Below are 18,677 nucleotides of genomic sequence, written 5' to 3' on the forward strand. Positions count from 1 at the left end.
AATCAGAACTCGCAGATAATTTACCAAAAATTACAGCTTAAAGTCAGCGTCATTGTATAAGTTGCATATTATTGTATAAGTTTAATTCACTCGGTACCTATCTATACAACAAAGTCGTATACAGATCACATTTGGTGTTTATAATCCTTAGTTTGATATTGTAGATTGAATAATAAATGAATGTTTTACATTTTAAACACGTCATAATATTACACGTTTGAGTAAGTTTTGTTTTTTAAAAAGAACAAAACTATAATTACTCCATGATAATTTAAGACCTACATGCATACGTGTGCTAAAAAAATAACAACTTTTAGAAAATCTGAAATCTTGAATTTATTGGTGTTAAAAAAATATACAATGTTAATAAATAAATAAATAAAATGAAATAAATAATTAGTTTTCATAGAAGAATTCAATTATAAAATGTATTGTTTTTAAAAACAAAAATTATTATTTAGTTTAGGATTCTGGGTAAAGCAGTTTTAATAGCGATATGAATTTTATTAATTTTGTTTTTAAATTAAGGGGCAGTAAATAAGCTCAATAAGTTTTATTATGCAGCACATCTACTGAATACATAATATGGAACCTACTTTGAGAGATATTTCTTTTTAATTTCCTAGTAACTATCGATGAAATTATAAAAAGCTACAAAAAACGTCAAAGAAATACATATAAGCCAGCATTCATTTAAAAAAAATATTTTTTTTAATATAATAAATTATCCAGTACCAGCACATTTTTTTATTTAATGCCATGATATTACATCGCTTTTCAATCTTCCTCTCTTCTTAAGTCTCTATTTTTTAGGATTATATTTTGAACATAAAATAACAAATAATAAAAATAATTCTATTGATTAATTCAAATTTATGTTGTTTTGAATTAATTATTTTATATTAAAAAAAAAGATTATATTATCTCAAAACCTTAACGCTGAACACATTTTACACATTGGTAAAGTATCATTTATTTAGATTTAATCAGAGTTTTGAAACAAATTATTTTAATTTATTATTTCATACACAGGAAAAAAAACACACTTGTCTTAGTCATTTATATACCATATCTTGTCATTATAATCACTCACCGGAATTCCTTCAAAAGTTTTGTTTACTGTTCCAGTGTACCACCATGAATACTTAACGGTTGCTCGTTTAAAGGGATGACGCATATAAACGGTCTCGTGTGATGGACGGACTAAGGTCGATAATTCTGACGAGTAGATAACGGAGGCGGACAAAAGTTTTTCCCGTAGGTAGAATTGTAACACGGCGGTGACAAATAAAGTGTACACTTATTTTGTCCTCTACACCACCCTTCGTGTTTTACGTTGTCTACCAATATGTCGAAATGGTTCTCAAAAATGATGTAAATATTTACCGAGTTTTATGGTTTTTCGGATAAAAACATATTATTGTTTCCGAACAATGGGTGATGTACAACGTTAAAGAGCCGAAGCATCATCTTTCGGGGCTTCTCTCCAAGTTGGCGGGGAATTTAATAAACTTTGGTACTAAAAAGAGGATGAGTGAGATTGCGTGAGGGTGTGGGTAAAAGATAGAGGGTAAGTGGGAGAGTAAGTAGTGGGGGGGGGGGGGGTAAGAGAGTGGCGATGATTCAACGGGCAGTGGAATCGCGGAGGGATTCAGGGAAGACCTAAACCGTTTTCTATGCTCTCCTCCTACCAATTAGGCTCATCAAATTTAATTACGGCAGACCCTCGCATAGTAAAATATAAGCTATTTCACACTATCTCAGTTACTTATGGACGAGTGTGAGGATCGATTAAATTTGTCTACAGGGGGAATGTGATGCCAGACAGACCATTGAAATAGATTATCTATCACCATTACATCATATAGGAGTAATAATATTATTATTAAACAACATAATAATTTGATACAAATAATAATATCGTAATAGATATAAAAGCAACCACAGAAAGGGAAAAATAATTTGAATTAGACAATTTAAGATATTCTCCACTTTTACTATAATTTAGTAAGTTGGTAATTGTTATGAACTACGATATTATTATATTATTTGGAGCAGTTAACCATGGTATTATAATCTCTACATACAAACAAAAAACCATTTGATTTTTTTGGGATGTTTTCCAAAGTCAAAACAGACATATTTTGTCGGTGGCACGTCTACGCTTCAACAATTTTCTACGAACTGACTTTGAGTTTATAACTTGAGGGAGTTAATGATGATAAATAGCCAGAATATTTCGTCTGCTGCTTCACCTTGTATACCGAATCTATTGAACGTCGTGTTAGGTTGGAAAAATGCTTTTTGGTCTTTGGTTTATCGCTAAATTATGCGAGACATCGTTTGCCTCCATCTACAACAGGATGCATATTGTTCCAACAAAACGTTAATGATTTGTGAAGTAAATAATGCATGATAACATGAAAGACTGTAGGTTTTTTTTTTGGTCTTAAGTATTGAGACGTATAATAAACTTTTGTTTTGCTATTTAATGATCTCAGGAAATGGTAGACAATATCAAATATTCTAATTATTCCATATTGACTTTAAAATATTAAAGATTCGTGTTGTAACATAATCAATATTAGATTTAATGTGTTGTCACTTTCAGTGTTTCTAAGAGTTCTAAGTTATTGGAACATTATGTTTTTAAGTCTTATCACATATAGGACATATAGTTAGGTCACCTACTCATTGTAGATGTATTATTAGTAGGTATTTTATTTTGATATAGTATTTTATAAAATTAAATCAATTACGAATTACATATTATAAAGCATTGAGTACAATAATGTAAGTACTTTGGTAGGCGGATATTTATGCTTATAATAATATAAATATAATATAAAATGAACCAACTATCCTTAGAAATAAGTGCTGTTCCACTTGTCTCCGAGCTCAATCGTTTTTATGAGGTGCACATACAATAACGATTTATCATTGAATTTAAATTTATCACATTCGAGTTCAATGATGTTTTACACTAGAAACAGTAGAAACCTACCTGTTATATAACTGAGCGAGTTCCCTATTTTATTTTTGTGGCGTTTTATGTGTCCAAATATTATATAATATTATGTCACTGTTCACTGTAAGTACCGTAAAATATTGAATAAAAAAAGTGTCGAGGTAAAATAATTTTATTTTTACTGCACATTTTGAAAGACATTTAGTTTTCCTGTCACTACCAAATCTGTATTAATCCTAGGATGACACATGTCAAAAACTAGAAACCTTAATCATTTATTTAGTTTCAACAAATTTGACATTTTTTCACTTAATCTTGTTACATCTATACATTTGAAAACATCGATTTAAAATTAAATAATTTATAAAGGGTATCAGTTGAGCATAGTTTGGATTATTTGTTTTGTTTCAAAACTATGACAATAGTACAATACATACATTACAAAAATATATAATATTAATATAGATACTTATTTAGGTAGTGCATTTGATTCTCCGATAAATGACACGAGATTTTTTCATGTTTTGCGAACAGTCGAAAGAAGTCATACACAAATCGTGAAAGATCTCTCTTAGTCTTTAGCTAGGTACCACTAATAAAAATAAGATAACTTTAAATCGTTGGTAATCAAAACGCTTTCAATCTAAATTTGACAAGTGGTGGTGTATTGCAATTTGTTTTCATCCGATCGGTTTATACAATTGTTAAATATGCAGCGTTTTCTTCTATTACGATATTATTGTCCAGACTCGTAATAGTTATCGTTCTCGACTCGTTTGTTCACAACTCGCCAGCGACACGCGGTAAACAAAAAGTACGCAGGACGGTTCTGGCGATTCGTAAATTCTATTCTAGACAATATACGTAATTATTCCATCGGTCCGATTAAATCATCATACGTATCGCAGATTTATTTGGAAATTGCTTGGCAATAATACATTTGGACGGGCCTCCAGTTGTGGACGCGGCCCGAAGCGTAGATGAAACGCAGTAGCACGGTCTAGCTGAGGGAGATTATTAATTCCATCATGAGTCGGTACGCCGCGGGTGGTGCGCTCGTATAGTACAGAACGAAATGAAAGGATGTTACCAGCTGCGAAATGCCACCGTTGAATATATTTCAAGTGGAACGGCACCGAAATAACAACGCATTTGTATCAATTGTCATCCGTATAATTTACCCGTAAAAATCTGAATATTTCACTGTAAAACCGAAATATAAAATACTGTGTTTTACACTCTGTGTATAAAATATTAGTTATGCAATCAAGTCGATTGACTAATCTAAAATTGTTGAGAAATTTGTTCGAATGAAATTTCAAATGGTTTATTATCTGTGTGCCAATATATGGAGGTAACTATATGTAACTGACCAACCATCGATTAAAAAATATAAACGATACGCAAAAAATAAACGAATATCGACAAAAATATGAAAAGATTAAGTTAATAATAATCGACACGCAAACATTTTATCCTGATCACCTTATGATTATTTGACAAGAATTTTTGCAAAAAATATATTGTATAGTACTGTAATTTATTTGTCGCGAGTGAATTTTAGTGGCTTATAAATTGTACAATACAACGATTATAAAATATAATAAATAAGTATATCTTCCATTTCTCATTTCATTTTACCATGAACTATAAAGGATATAATTGAAAAAGAAATTTGGAACATTTTTGAATTTTTGAAGATTGATATTCCGAATTCTCTGAATTTTTATTTATACACCGGCATAATGAATTGAAATATTAACCGTTTTCCATACCTACTTACTGTAGCATACGTTTAAGTAACCATAGTATTAAATATTAATGTATTAAGCTACGTGAAATTTGTGTTTTAAATTACGTTTAATTAAAATGTTATTAAAATTAAATTATTATTTATGATTTAATGTCAAATGACTCAAATGTATTGAATTGTCAATGTATTCGGTGTAATTTTCCACAAAATTGTATCTTCAAATTAACTTACATGACTACTATCCATTTATTCGATTGCTAAATAAACTACGTTAACATTTTAAAGTAGGTGCTTTAATACTTTTACTTATTCAAATGTCAAAAGTTTATATTTTTTAGAATGGAAACGTAAATGCACCATTTTAAAACCAATTTTCTACCGTTACAAACTGTCCGTGCCTTTAGGTATTTTTATTTTAGTTGAATTATGTTAAACTTACTTCGAAAACTTTTATGTTTGAATACCTACTAATTACCTAGCACCAATATATTCTTTGTAGCATAACGAATTATTCTTTTGTCAACATATTTTAAAGTATACAACTTATTATTTAACAAACTTATTTAGACTTGAGTGGAGAATATTATTTGTTGATTTAGGCATACATTAATAATCATAGAAGTGAAGTTTATTTACATCTTGATGCATATACACTTGAATCATATATATTTTAATTACGTATCAAGTATCACTTTCTAAGCATTTATCGTCGATATCACGTTTGATAATTTTCATTCAAATTAATCACGTAATTCCGACTTTGGAGTCAAAGTTCGCAAGTTCGTATATCGCAAGCTGTTGACGCCGCCTGCGTGATTTACAACGCTCGGGTTTTGCTATTAGATACCTAAGTGACTTTATCGTACCACACAATAGGTATAATATATTGTGATTACTGATTTGTGATTGATAAACATATTTCTGATTAAATATTGTTTCGAGGTTTTTTTTTTTTTTTTGAAAATATGTATATTTATTTAATCTTTTATTGTTTTCGATCAAACTTAATAAATTACAATCATTTTAAAAAATGTATGATATTATGTTCAAAAAATATTTAACCGTTTAAGATAGTTATATTTTATACTGTTGTTGACATAAAGTACGCGATCAGTTTAAAATGTTAGCACTAATAACCATCTATGGTGATAAAAATCATTCAAAATTTTTAATTAATTTTATCATAATACCTTCGTAGTGAGTGAGTTTAATGAGGCATGTTTGTATCAACGTCGAGTATACATTCCTAACCATATGGGAAGTTCCTTATATTTAGATTTTATATTTATAATGATATTCAATAACGAATTATTATTTTTATTACACACGTGAGTGAGATTTGAATACCTCACATATTTAGGGTTTAATAAGACGCTATTGACGTGTACGTAATCGAGTTTTGAAGTGGTTAAAACCAATAAATAGCTCCGCAAGCCATGTCGGTCGGGCGCAGGTAACAAAGGTTTAATAAGTGCAAGATATTAACGCGAACATCGTCGTAATAAGGACGAAAAGTACCGTCTAATCGTCACTGTGCAGGTAGCCGCAGTAAAGCATCGATTTAAGGCCATAACGATGCCGTTATATCATCCGCCATTTCCGTCTGCACGGCGTATGCACATGTAAATAACCCCATCGCAAGTATACAGGATGGCTTTATTTATCTACTACTATATACTCATCGTTATTTCAAAAAAAATATCTACGTTTTTGAAAAAAATAAACATAATAGTAATATACAAAAAAAAAAAAAAGTTTCCTAAAATTTGAAGCAGAATAATGTTTGGAGTATTTCGATACTACGTAGAAATCAAATTTCCGACCAGTATTTAATGAGTTTTAAATATTTAAAGTTTAGATGAACGGAGTAGTGGACCAACATTTTACCTGGTACCCCCGTGCCACACCTCTAAGTTCGACAAGACTGTATAAATACCCATAACTCATTAATTGCTTCTCGTTCGAAATTTTATCCTCACACATCGAAATATTCTGAAGAACTACTTAGGAATATGAAATGAAAAATGCATAATATCGTACAAAAAACTTAAAGCATTATACATTTTATATCGATAGCAAATACGATTTTTTAGAAGTTGTTTGTCTTTTCAGTAGTTACAACAATTACGCGAAAGAAATACTTTTTGAAAAACGTTAATGGTTTTTGATATAATGAGTAGTTCGTGATAAAAGAATCACATGGTATAAATGGAGTTCATTTTCTTTTTTGTTTTTTTTACACAAACACACTCCTCCGCCCATCGTTCGTATATTATACATGACCGTATCGCATTCAGACGCATAACAGAACGCAAATATATATTATACAAACCTAAATATGAGCCCGCATAAAGACCATTAAAATCGGATAAACCTCGGGTAAAAACGGTTTACTTCCGCCACCGCCCTTGCAGCTGATATGCATGGGGTTGGTCCGGGCGATGGTACTTCTTCTGTTGCTGCTGCTGCTGCTGTTACAGACGTAAATGCCTGGGTCATTTACCGAACACGGTGAGCTGTATTTTTATCTTTTAATCACACCGCCGTGAAGTTGGCACCCCGACTTTGTCGTATCGTTTCCAAACTACCAGTAGTAGCACGATCTGTTCGCAAATTAATTGCAACAATTTACAACACTGAACAAAAAAAAAATGTGCAACACGGTTTTACATACGCGCCACAGTGAAACATAGTTTGGGGTTCTAACTCGCGGTTTGAATTTGATTAAATCACCTTAGAATTCATACAAATCCTGATTTTTAGAACTTTTAATCGGGTATACTATCAAACGATATATTATGGAGGATATACCATATTTTTAAAGATATTTTGATTTCATAACACAGATAATATGGAATTTTAAGAATGCACCGAAGATATCGTAAACTTATTTTATTTAGACGAGAACGATGAACTCTCTTTATTACTGTGAGCTAATTTATTAAGTTTGTACTTTGTTTACATACAAATAATGTACGTATAGACTATTAATTTGTTTCTAAGAAGATGATTTTCTTGTAAATATTTTGTATGTGCTTGTCTAGATTGAAACTCGAACGAAAAGTTTTTTAGTCAATAAACTCTATGTGCTTAGGATAATATTGTTCGGGATAAAAGGAAAAGGTTTAAATATATAGGGTCTAGGTCATAATACAAGAAACAAATTTAATACTCACTCAAAAACTTATTACTCTGACAATTTTTAAAAATGACATAAAATAACAATAGATACATTATGTACGGATGAATTTAATTTTTAAATCTTAATTTAGCTATTCATCATATTTCGTAAACTTTTTTGTACGGTTGTGTTATTAACCTTAGTGCATTAAGTTAAACAACTCGGAGACTACTTGTTTGAAATTAGATTTAAATAAGTAGGTATACATCAAAGGATTTAAAAAAAAAAATCATCTGCTCTTTAACAATTTACGGTAATAAAATGAGGTTTTCATTTAGAAAAAGTAGTTATTGTATTGTCACATAAGACTCTTTAGAAAATCCAACTATCTTTGAAAACTTAATCTTTACCTTACTATTATCACACCCACTTAAAAATTCTTAAAATTAGAATTCGAGTAAATGCAAAATTAATCGATCAAAAAATAGTTAGCATGCTCGGCAATAAAACATCTAATAATTTTATTAGTTCAAGTTCCGATCAATAATTATTGTTATCGGGCATTGAGAAAATAACCTGTTAGAATAATTATTTTCTGACAGCACTGACGAAGAGGGATAGAAAAAATATGAGAGAGATAAAAAAATTTTTTAAATTTTTTAACTGATTGTAATTTTAAAAAGTGCATAACAAACCTTTAAACATTAGTAACTTGTGAGTATATGAGTTTATTGATTAGTAAACATTTCAATAACCGCTGAGTAATTGCCTGTAAACAGTGATAGTAAATTTACAAACAAAATTCATAAAGCTGAAAAACGCAGCAAAACATCAAATTAAATTAAAATTGTGTACTTACATTAACACCAAATATACCTATTACTTGGATAAGGACTTTAAGTACATTAAAATTTTTAAAAATTAGTGAAAGATTATTGAAGGATTGTTTATTTACATATCTATGTTATCGTTAACGTAATTGGATTTTATTCAAAAAATATATACCAGTACCACAATTGTCATAAAAAGTTAATATAAAGTACTTTTTAAAGAGTTCGCTTGCTGAAACCCAAAGATCTGATAAAAATATTTTGTAGGTAAGCATAATTTTTTTTAGACACTCAAATTTCAAATTTCTGACGAAATTGAATGCCAATCTTTCTCATTGGCAGCAACACAAGGCCCGAAAAATGCGTTTTAGTGTGTTAGCCCTCGAAAAACCTGCCTCGACGGGGTAGCACGCATTTTCCGTGTGTTGCTACCGGGTCCAGCCAATCAACCAGTTTAACAAAACTGTTGATTACTTCCACCCCCTTGGCCGGCCCAATTTTCGCACACAAAACTTCTGCCGGCCCCAAGCCGCCGATATGTCCGTCGTCGAGAGTAGGAGTGGGATCGACGGGACGCCACTGGACGGCGCATAAACCGCCAACGATATTGACTCTTGGACTCTCGCCGAAACGCTGATATCATCATGTTCCCGGACTGTGCAGTTGCCCTTTCCCTGTGCTGCTACAGAGATCAGAGTGCGATCTAAGGGCTTCGACTCTGATGACGACGTGTCGATAATTTATCATCGGTCAAAATATTGACTCATCGGTTTTGCCAGCGTTTTCGTTGTCTTTCTGTACTGCGTCTCCGAATGCCTCGTCCTCTGGAACCGGAGTGTGATCTACGGGCTCCTACCCCGGGGACACCGCATCGCCACTCGAAATCGTATCAGTCGAATAGTACGACATTGATTGCGTCGATGTTATGGTTAAAAGCCATTTTTATGCACATTTGATACGACAACGAGCAAGCTCACGTGTTATAATTACAATGTTATCTTACAATATATTATTATGATTTACGAGTAAACACTATTGCTAGTGGATAATAATAATTATGACATATATTATATTACTAAGGCACAAGCCATACGATGACAAGAATAGGGACGAGGTTAAATAATATTATTATTTGATCACCTCAGCATGGATCACACCCACGTGCGGCCAAGGAAGATCCTCGAGCCTTACTCACGGAACACCCATTACGGCCAAGCACATATTATTTCACTGTGTCTCATTACTATTTACATGTCAAAATAAAAGCGGTTTGTAAAGTTTAATAATATGTAACTAGTTATTTAATTTGTGTCACCTCAATCTCATCTGAACTAACTAGTTATTTAATTTGTGTCGCCTCAATCTCATCTGAACTAAGCTAAATATCTGAATCATTCTGTACCATATTATGATCATCGCTCATCGTCGTATAGGTAAGCGTTCGGTACATCTCTCCGCGGTCCCCACAAGAACGGCGCAGACGACGGAGTTATTCGTCATTGTTTTCTCCGTTGACGATGATAAATGAACTCGGGCAACGACGAGTGCCGAGTATGTGGTTATCTACGAGGAACCGACTGCTATTTGGGGTCGGGGGCTGCAGTGGTTTAACATATTTTCGACATCGGAGATATAACTGCGAGATAATTAATATTTTAATATCACGCACGGTCGTCCGTTATAACACTGTATTAAAGTGCGGTCGTGGGTTTTGTTCTGTTCTGCATGGTTTTTGGGCAACATCTTCGGTACATATAACTAATACACACGATCGTTTTGAAACACTGTGTGAGATGGTATTTGATTAGATTTTCCAAACAGTGGACACACGCCTTATGGGCACACAATAAACTGATATATTATTATAATATTTTATCCTTTTCTCGAGATTTACCGATTGCGTTCACCATTTCAACCGATTAATCTGAGAGGAAAATCGTATGTTTTTACCTACCTGCATTTTATTATGTTTGGTTTTTATTTTTTATTTTTACAAATAAGCTTTAGTAACAACTAGCAACTGGTTGTTGACAAATCTCGGGTGACGGTACCTATACCTAATATTCATTATATGGTTTCTGTGGAACGAATATTTTTAAGCACCCAATTAAAACGAATAAATGTTCACATGTTCAACAATTGTTTGTTTTTTATCTACTCACGATGAATCCTTTTATCTATGAACAAATCAACTTTTAATCCAAAAATAAATAAACATTTTAAAATTATGTAACTTTTTTTATAATTAAAGTACCTTCATTACATTAAAATATAGTTAAGTTTTTAAGTGTTCGATTTTTGTAATTTGTAGCCTTAACATAAACTTAATGATTTATTCTAAAAACTTAAAGAAAAACTAGTAATCAATTCATTAAATTGAAGTATATATCCGAATTGATTTTAAATTCAATTAAATTTTTTCTCTTTGTTCGTTAACATCTTTATTTTAATAAAAAATAATTTTAAGCATCAATGAGCTGTATTTTTTTTTATAAATAACAAAACCGTATAATATTTCTCATAAATATTCAATTCCAAAATTCTACTGTAGCAAAAGTAAAAATTGTTATTTTATTTTTTATTTATTTATTTCTCCTAGAAACAAGAATACTGTGTGATTATATCTCTTAAGAAATTTATTATTATCATTCAATAACATTCATATTATTATAATCTAATTATTTAATGAATGCCAAAATTGATATATCAATTGATGTATGAAGAATGTTTTCATTTTAATCTTATAGAAAAGTATTTCCAGCCAAAATAATTGTCCACATTATATATTTGAAACAGAGACCAAATAATTTATGATCATTCGAAAGATGCAAATTAAAAATAAATGTCCTGGCATTGTTTTTGTTTTTGCGTTAAATCATTCTTTACATTTAATACAAGTCGATCCGAGAAAGCTTCGAAAAACTTTGTTAATTTCTTGGTTTGTACTACCAGGTCCTTGTCGTTTGTGCACGGAAGTCCTATACAGAGAAAGTTCTTTATACTTTGCTGCTTTCTACATGTTCATAGTAAGAGAGAGGGGGTTAGCAATTCTTCGCAAACAATTTTTAAGACAGTTCAATTTTATGTTAAAATGAAAGTCGTTAAATATACACTTTTTGATATCGTCGTTAGACTATTGAATTTTGAATTCTGATGAATGTATATATTGGTTTACGATGGAGAAGTTTTTTTAAATTTTGTTTTTGTTGTTGCTGCTATTGTTGTTGACGTTGATGTTTATGTTGTTGTTGTTGTTGTGGTTGTTGTTGTTGTTGTGTTTGTCATCACTCATTAGACATCACCTTTTAGATCGGTGAAAATGCATCAATCTTCAACTTCGATGAAGGTTTCTGAAGTTCAATCGGATACTTTGAGGGATTCGAAACTTGAAAGTAAGAAACCCGTGGTAACCACTTTTCAAATTAAACTGGATGAATAAAAAATATTTAAGCTGCTATAAGTTAACAATAAAATAGATTTGGTGACATGGTATAATTTTCAAAATATTTTGTCACTTTTTGAGAAATATAAAATTCAAATAAATTATAAAATATCCTTGGAAATAAAGAACACTGTTTCTCTCCTCAGAATAACTTTTCTGTTCGGATTTGTCTACATATTTAACACAACTCTTACAGTGACGTACACAATGACGAGGTACGCTGAAAACCTACTATATAGCAGAGCGACTTCCTCGTATTTGTTTTGTAAATAAGCCATAATGTTGTTTTGATGAATTTTAAAATGTCTGTAAGTTTTAAATATATTTAAGTTTGAATTAACAAAATGAACATTTTAAATGAAGATATTATAATTTCCCCTTTAGCTATGAAAAAAATAACTTATTTTCTCATTTTAAGTATCTCGACGAATAATAAATTAATTTTATCGAACCACACAATGTTGGTTGAAAATTATAAGTATCCGCTAAACTATTTATGACTTACCAAGACAGGAAATAGTATATTTGTTCTAGGAATAAACCTCGGGGATTACTGTAATCTGGTATCTAATTTTTAATGCAAACGTATAATGTAATTATAGTAAATATTATATAATATTTTCTAATTAAAAAATTAAAATACCTACATAACTATAGTGGTCTATAATACGTTCGAAATAAATTAAATGTTAATCCTCAAATACAAATAGGTATCCTATGAACTAAATTACCTGTTAAAATAATCCAATTGTTTGAATGTACGTCGAGTAACAAAGGATTAATTTGAAAATGTTGTAATTGAAAATGTGAAAGCGTCCATCCACTAACATAATTCATTATCCTAATTAAACTTTGAAATACATTCAAATATTAAACAAGCAATCGTCAAAAAGTATATGGATATCAGCTTAAATAAAATGTTATTTTAATCCACGTTATAAAAAGATAGGTTTGATTAACTGATGAGCATATTTTACAAATTGCCTTAAAATTGCTTTTCTTTAGACGCATGTTATTTTTATGGGAAAAACTTAAATTTTTGAAGGGTTGAATGAAGAAAATTAATATAATGTGTAAAATTTGAGATTATTTTAACAATCTCCGCTTCAATATGTTAACCCATGACAATGCGTCATCTAGACGGCTTAAACTTTATAAAAATTACTAGAAATAAACATAGGTACAATAAAATGAAAATGTCTATATATGGTGGTAATAATATTTGTCTACTGTCTGCAGTACAATTTAAAGCATAAATAATATGACGTACCTATAACTCTAATCGTGTGTTGTTTGAATATTAAAATACTAAACATTTATGATGAGTATAATAGGTATATATGTCTTAAATTAAGGACATATTATATGATGTAGGTACCTATGTTTAACGTGGACTTTGGAGTACCTATACTTAAAATAATGGATAGTACAACAAAATGTGTAACCACACTATGACATGTTTCGATATTCGATTTGTCGAGATGAGATGAGCTTGAAAATAAGTGTGTGACGTGTTTCCACGAGGTCTATAATCTGTATCGTCACTATACGTTACACATCACAATATTGCACTATGATTTCAATGGAATACAAAAATTGTTTCCAATTGACTACTTTTGGTTGACCGTTTTAGGTTTCTAAACATAAGTCCAAATTCTTTTTAAAGATTGCACTTGGAATTACAGTTTATATTGCTTTGTATTAAAATACGTTTAGAAATCGGGAACTTAGCACTCTCGCAGAGTGAACATTTCTAATCTGTTTGAGCCGCGTGAGCTTCAATGTTCGATGTCTCGACGGTAATATATTATTATATATTATAAGGTCCTAGGTCGCTATTACAAAACAGGTACAAATGCATTTTTTTATGCCTATATGTGACGGACAACAATTATTGTTCCTTTATTTGTATGACACATTGCCCTTGTTGTTCCATTGGTACGTTTTGAACAACTATACAGCACGCACCTTTGCCGCGGAGAAAATATTTTCATTGCGCATAATATGTTTGTATCATGAGGTGTGACATATTATGTGACGCAGGTGCCACTGGCTTCGGCTGGCATTACGCGCAACTACTCGCTAAGTTTTTCTCCGACGAGGGTGGGAAAAGCTTTTATGATATTCGATTGTGTGTGTTGTGACCAATTTTCTAAAAGCATCTTTAAACTAAGTTTGACGGCTTGCAACGCGTTCACAACATCCGAATAATATGATTAAACTCGTGACAAGTGTGAGATTATTTTTACATCGTAGCTTTTTCTCGATATTTTATACTCGTTTTTAAAATCTGTAGATGCACGCAATAATATGTGAACAATATTAATAATCAATAAACTGTGTGCTGTTTATTTGAGCTTAATAAATCAATAAATATTATACATTTTATGAAATGCGTATTATTTTTAAAGCAATGATGTTACGTTATATTATTTTATATCACGGCACTATACTGGGGAAAAAAACGTATACATACTTTAGCCTATAGGTAGCATGCTACTAGATATTTTTCCTCTGCAAAAGAAAACTGAGGAATCTTAAATATGTTTTTATGTATTAGTGGAAAAAAAAAATCTAGTAGCGTGCAACATTTTGTTAGGAATTTAATTTATTAATTTATTTTTTTTATTGTTGATTTGCGTTTCTATGCCAATATACAATTACTTAAAAAATCGGCACAGCTAAAATTGGTTAGGAAAATAAAAGTTGTGCCCAGTTCAAAAACATATCCGTAAAAAAAATAATTTTAAACCTTATATTTTTAATCTTACATTATTCACTTAATACACTTCATAACTGGCAAGTAATTAAATGTTATAACTCGAAATAAATTAAACAGTTCATAATGTGAAACACCATAATAATAAAATAAATTATCAAGTCAAGTCATCAAACTGGAGAATAATATTATGATTTGGACGATTTTCAAAATTATTCTACTAAAAAGATTTTTATGTATAGTCTTCAATATTTTAAAACCCGTTAAATAATAGTTTAAATTGTATATTTAACTACCTATAAAGTTAGTATTATTCGCCGTTTCCATTGAATTTACCTACTCCACGGACTATGAAGTTTATCATGCACATTTTCAACATTACATAGCACGTTTATTCAATCATAAACGTAATTAACTTAAGGTAAACAAAATTGTTTAAATGACATATAATATAATAATATGATTCCCGTGTACGGGCAAAGAAATCGTTATCTTTCAACATACTCAGGTGAACAATTTCGATATTTACCATGGATATCTATCTTAGTATCAATTTCTCTCACCCGCGTGGAATTTAGTTACACATATAAATATACGTCCCTGTTTTGTGTAATGGCTATGGTCACTATTAATTCATAGGTAGGTATAGGGACCGAAGGCATTCAACCGGCAGCTCTAGTTTCTACTGAAATATGGAGCCTCTGAAAGTTCTACAAAACGATTAATTGTTTCTTGTACATTGGACAACTGTTCGAATAGTAAAAATATAAATAATACACAAATTGCTTTTAGATAGGTAAAAGATGGTAAAAGCATATAACTATTGATCGTTTGCTTTTACTACCACATAAAAATAGCCTATTACACGATAATATCGTGTACGGTTGAAACTGGAAATACTTACAGATTTTCGTTATAAATCATAAGACTTACGTAGAAAAATAATTATCGACAAGAAGTGATGGATTTTATTGTAAATACTATTAGTCTCGGAACGATCTGTGCATTGGGTTTTTATTATTTTTTGTAATTTTTGCTGATTTGAGATCCTGTCACTGACGAATATCGCTGCTTCGAGCGTTTCGGAAGAACCTGCCAGGCTACAAAGTACAATAACTTTTATGTCTTACGCAATTATATTTTTATAATATTTAGAGGTTTATAATAATACATTTTTCAGTATAAATATATTTGAGTAATAATGTCTGTTGTGTTAACCTTTATCAAATATTATTTATTTCTACCATTTCATTATTTTTGAGATGGGAATTATATGGTCTTTATTGTAGAATTGTTCAAACTATTCAAGGTATATGAGGTCGGGTATACTTAAAAAGGAGCTTTAGTAATTTGCCTTAACGTCTTTGACTGAAAAGTCTGTATTTCGTGCTTAGTCCTGAACACTTGTAAGACATAAGTCCAGATTGGTCGAGTCTATATGGATATTCAATGTGTTATACTACTTGCTTTGAACTGGCTAAGGTTAGGTTAGGAGTTTAAGAGATACGACGAATATGTCCGCTTCTCTCGTTCTGTGTTTATCGTCCCTAAGTTCCTCTAGGGTGTAAAAATAAGTACTGCCAAATCAGCGTAATGAAACTTCTCGATAGGTATCAATTTTATTGTACTCAATTATAATTTATAATGGTACCTACTTATATAATTTTACACAAAGATTCAGTAAAATATATATTATCAATCTTCAAAACGCATACCCGATAAAAAAAAAAAATAGCTTTCATTTTATTCTTAGGTATTATGCAAACAAAATACAATTGAAATTAATAACTCTAAAGGTACCATCAAAATTTAACTTCTCGATAGGTAACAAATTTTTATTATTAATTGTAGTTTATAACGGTACTTTTAATATTTTACTCAAAGATTCTGTAAAATAGACATTATCGATCTTCAAAATTCATATATCTAATAAAAAAAGTTCGCTTTACTTTTATACTTTTTTGTGCGAAGACACAGAATGCAATTGCAATTAATAACTCGAAAGGTACTGCTAAAATTAGCGTAATGTGACTTCTTGATAGTTGGCAATTTCATTGCAATCAATTATTATATAATGGAACATTTAATATTTTACACAAGGATTCTGTAAAATAGACATTATCGATTTTCAAAATGTATATTATATACCTAAAAAAAGGGCTTCCATTTTATATTTAGGTATTGTGCGACACAGTACAATTGAAATAATTAATAACTGTAAAGCAGATAGTGAAAATTAATGAAATAGATTGATAATATCCTAATATAATTTACAGCTTTTTTTGTCTCCGCTTACAAATTAACTCGATTGAAGATAATAATAATATTATCAAATCATCTGTACAGAGAAGGTATTGATAGCATAGTTGTATAGTAAAAATATAATATCCTTGTCAAAAAATTATTGTCATTTGAACAATGGGTAATTTTTTTTATTGTATACAGGCGGATAACCGATAAGAACAGTTTTATTTTATAAATTATATTATTCTTTATTTGAATGGGAGTTGCATTAAATCAATTTTAAGTTGTAAATTATAAAATGTCTTATTTTGTTTATAAAGGGCAATTACTTAGTAAATAATTGTTGTTGATTTTAGCAATATTTGTATTTAATAATAAAATAATTACTAAATTATTGGTAGTCGTCGGTTAGTATTGAACTATAGAAAAAGTTTATTTACATTTATGAAAGCATTTTAAGCGATGCAAATAGGTACAAATTGTTTTTTTTTAAATAATATATATTGTTGAGTCTTAAACTCTTAAGACGAATTAAAATTACCACCTACTCCGAATACGAATTTTGTATAAATTATTACTTTTAATGCGTTCAAATAAAATAAAAATTATGTAAAACCATATTAATCCGAATGGATTTTATTCGAACCCGTTCGGTTTGGGTAAAATATTGTCATAGTCTTTATCTGTATTAAAACGTGCATTTACATAATTATTTTAATGGAAGTATCCGAAGTATGTCTTGCGCGATGCTCATAAATTATTTAATATATAAATATATCTACTTACTTGCATTTTACAAATACTAGAACTCGTAAACGTAATTTTCATTCTTTTAACAACATATTTCCAACCATCTCTCATGTACACGTTTCAACCGCATATTAGGTATTTACCTAAACATTCACATCCACGCACAAACGTGCATTACAAAATATAAAGTCTAATGGGATTTTTAGTTTAATGTTAAGTCAATATTGTTCAGAAGTTTATCGGTGTTTCGTGGTGTATTTATTGATGCATCTTCATACTAATGACTATACATGTTTTTGTTGAAAACTCGGTTACACGATAACATTTCAAACAGCAGAACAACATGTATAGTAATCAGTTCTAATGCACATACATATTATTATATGGTCACGAGTGTAATGGTTAGGACGAAAATTACTTAAACCAGACTTCACTTTACGGAGAATATTAAAGATGATGTTTGATAATATGTATATTTTAGATTTCGAGTATATTATAGAAACAGATAAGTAAGTAGAACATGTGTATTTCGAGTTCTCTGTGAATTTATATCCCACTCGATCCATATTTCGGTAGAATATCGTCTTACTCACATTTCGATGTTATAGTTGGTAACATGATATAAAAATAATAGTAGGTAGGCTATATTGATTTTATTTATTTTTTAAAAAATCATTAAACCACAATAAATTGAACTATAAATTGATTTTAGAACGTCCATTTTTAAACAAAAGTGTACAATACAGTTGTAGTAAAAGTATGAATTTAAATTAAATCTTATAATATCTAATCTTTAGTTTAAAATTATAAAGGTACAATATTACACTCTGAGTAAATTTATCCATAGGCA

Source organism: Myzus persicae, unplaced genomic scaffold (genome assembly GCF_001856785.1).
Source record: "Myzus persicae strain clone G006 unplaced genomic scaffold, MPER_G0061.0, whole genome shotgun sequence".
Lineage (NCBI taxonomy): Eukaryota > Metazoa > Arthropoda > Insecta > Hemiptera > Aphididae > Myzus > Myzus persicae.